Source organism: Arachis stenosperma, chromosome 1 (assembly GCF_014773155.1).
Source record: "Arachis stenosperma cultivar V10309 chromosome 1, arast.V10309.gnm1.PFL2, whole genome shotgun sequence".
Taxonomy (NCBI): Eukaryota; Viridiplantae; Streptophyta; class Magnoliopsida; order Fabales; family Fabaceae; genus Arachis; species Arachis stenosperma.
In genome coordinates, this window is record NC_080377.1 from 101,063,527 (window position 1) to 101,066,824 (window position 3,298).

The 3,298-nt window shown below is 37.7% G+C and overlaps 1 non-coding gene across 1 annotated transcript; it reads right to left on the reverse strand.

The window, feature by feature from the left end:
• Window positions 1-2,891: 2,891 nt before the first annotated feature.
• LOC130956168 (small nucleolar RNA R71) lies at window positions 2,892-2,999 on the reverse strand. Its single transcript, XR_009077026.1, has one exon. It is a non-coding gene; the product is annotated as a small nucleolar RNA R71 (small nucleolar RNA).
• Between the last annotated feature and the right edge of the window lie 299 nt (window positions 3,000-3,298).

The window sequence follows — 3,298 nt, forward strand, 5'->3', positions numbered from 1 at the left end:
AAGCATATGAGGCTTAGTGAATATCTCTTGGATTCCTGATACACAATGCATGGTTGATCGCCTGACAACCGAGTGCTCGCCTGACAAACGAGCCAGCCATTCCGTGAGATCAGAGTCTTCGTGGTATAGGCGAGAACTGATGGCGGCATTCAAGAGAATCCGGAAGGTCTAACCTTGTCTGTGGTATTCTGAGTAGGATTCAATGATTGAATGACTGTGACGTGCTTCAAACTCCTAGCAGGCGGGAAGTTAGTGACAGACGCAAAAGAATCGATGGATTTTATTCTGGCCTGACCGAGAACCGACAGCTGATTACCCATGCTGTGACAGAGCATAGGCAACGTTTTCAATGAGAGGATGGGAGGTATCCACTGACAACGGTGAAACCCTACACGAGCTTGCCATGGAAAGGAGTAAGAAGGATTGGATGAAGACAGTAGGAAAGCAGAGAGACGGAAGGGAAGGCATCTTCATTCGCTTGTCTGAAGCTCTCACCAATGATATGCATAAGTATCTCTATCTTTATCTTTATGCTTTATTCGTTTATCACTATACCCATTTGAGTCTGCCTGACTGAGATTTACAAGGTGACCATAGCTTGCTTCATAGCAACAATCTCCGTGGGATCGACCCTTACTCGCGTAAGGTTTATTACTTGGACGACCCAGTGCACTTGCTGGTTAGTTGTGCGAAGTTGTGTTTATGCCATGGTATTGAGCACCAAGTTTTTGGACTCATTACCGGGGATTATTTGAGCTGTGAAAAGTATTGATCACAATTTCGTGCACCAAGTTTTTGGCGCCGTTGCCGGGGATTGTTTTGTGTATGGACAACTGACGGTTCATCTTGTTGCTTAGATTAGGTATTTTTTTTTCAGAGTTCTTAAGAATGAATTCTAGTGTTTCAAGGTGATGTTCTTATCATCACCAAAGCTGATTGATTCTCATCAATTTAGCTCTTGAATGCAATGTCTTGCTGAAGCTTGGCTAGCCATGTCTAATTCCTTTAGACTGAAGCTTTAGACTAACATTGCATGATTCCTGGAATTCTCATTAAGAATTTTGATACCTTTATTTTCCTTTTCACCTGATTTTTGAAAAAAAAAAACCAAAAAAATTACAAAATCATAAAAACCAAAAATATTTCTTGTTTAAGTCTAGTGTCTCATTTTAAGTTTGGTGTCAATTGCATGTTTCTGTTCTTCTTGCATTTTTCAAATTTATGCATGTGTCTTCATTGATCTTCAAGTTATTCTTGATGATTTCATTGCTCTGATCTTTAAATTCTATTGACTTGAGTGTTTTGTGTTTCTCATATGCATTCTCATGTTGCTAGTGTCAATAGTATACAAACTGCTAAATTTGGTGTCTTGCATGCATTGTTATTTGATTTTAGTTGCATTTTGATTATTCCTCATTATTAAAAATCCAGAAATATTTTTATTTGTGTCTTTTCAAGTCAATAATACAGAGAATTGAAGATTCAGAACATACTGCAGAGGAATTATACAGAAAAAGCTGGGCATTCAAAAATGCCCAGTGAAGAAGACAGACTGGCGTTTAAACGCCAGCCAGGGTACCTGGTTGGGCGTTTAACGCCCAAAAGGGTATAGTTTTGGGCGTTAAACGCCAGAATGTGCACCATTCTGGGCGTTTAACGCCAGGATGGCACAAGGGGGAGAATTTTGTTTTCAAATCAATTTTTTTCAAGTTTTCAAAGTTTTTCAAAATCAAATCTTTTTCAAATCATATCTTTTCAATCAAATGTTTTCAAAATCAATTTCTTTCCTTTTTCAAAGATACTTGCTAACAATTAATGATTTGATTGAACATTTCAAGTATGTTGCCTTTTCTGTTGAGAAAGGTTTAATGTTTGAATCATATCTTTTCTTGATAGCCAAGTTATTAATTTTTAAAATCAAATCTTTTTTTTAAAATTGTTTTCAAATCATATTTTCTCAATCACATATTTTTAAAATCAATCATATCTTCTTAACCTCATCTTTTTCAAAATAGCTTTCAATCAAATCTTTTTGACTTCTAATTTCAAAATCTTTTTCAAAAATCACTTGATTTCTTTCCCACTCTTATTTTCGAAAATTAATTAGTGTTTTTTTCAAAATGTTTTCAATTTCTTTAACTTAATTTTCGAAAATTACCTCCCTTCTTCTCACATCTTTCTATTTATGGACTAACACTATTCCTTAATGCAAAATTCGAACTCCTTCTTCTTTGATAAGTTCGAATTTTCTACTTCTGTCTTCTACTTTTCTTTTCCTCTGACACATCAAGGAATCTCTATACTGTGACATAGAGGAGTCCACATTTCCTTGTTCTCTTCTCTTTCATATGAGCAGGAGCAGAGACAAAGGCATTCTTGTTGAAGCTGACCCTGAACCTGAAAGGACCTTGAAGCGAAAGCTAAGAGAAGCTAAGGCACAACTCTCTGTTGAGGACCTGACAGAATTCTTCAAAGAAGAGGAACCTATGGCAGCCGAAAACAACAACAATGCCAACAATGCAAGGAAGGTGCTGGGTGACTTTACTGCACCTACTCCCGACTTCTATGGGAGAAGCATCTCTATCCCTGCCATTGGAGCAAACAACTTTGAGCTTAAGCCTCAATTAGTTTCTCTAATGCAACAGAATTGCAAGTTCCATGGACTTCCATTGGAAGATCCTCATCAGTTTTTAGCTGAGTTCTTGCAAATCTGTGACACAGTCAAGACTAATGGGGTTGACCCTGAGGTCTACAGACTGATGCTATTCCCTTTTGCTGTAAGAGACAGAGCTAGAATATGGTTGGACTCTCAACCTAAAGAAAGCCTGGACTCTTGGGAAAAGCTAGTCAATGCCTTCTTGGCAAAGTTCTTTCCACCTCAAAAATTGAGTAAGCTTAGAGTGGAAGTCCAAACCTTCAGACAGAAGGATGGAGAATCCCTCTATGAAGCTTGGGAAAGATACAAACAATTGATCAGAAAATGTCCTTCTGACATGCTTTCTGAATGGAGCATCATAGGTATTTTCTATGATGGTCTATCTGAACTATCCAAAATGTCTTTGGATAGCTCTGCTGGAGGATCTCTTCATCTGAAGAAGACGCCTAGAGAAGCTCAAGAGCTCATTGAAATGGTTGCAAATAACCAATTCATGTACACTTCTGAAAGGAATACTGTGAACAATGGGACTAGTCAGAAGAAAGGAGTTCTTGAGATTGATACTCTGAATGCCATATTGGCTCAGAATAAAATATTGACTCAACAAGTCAATTTGATTTCTCAAAGTCTGTCTGGAATGCA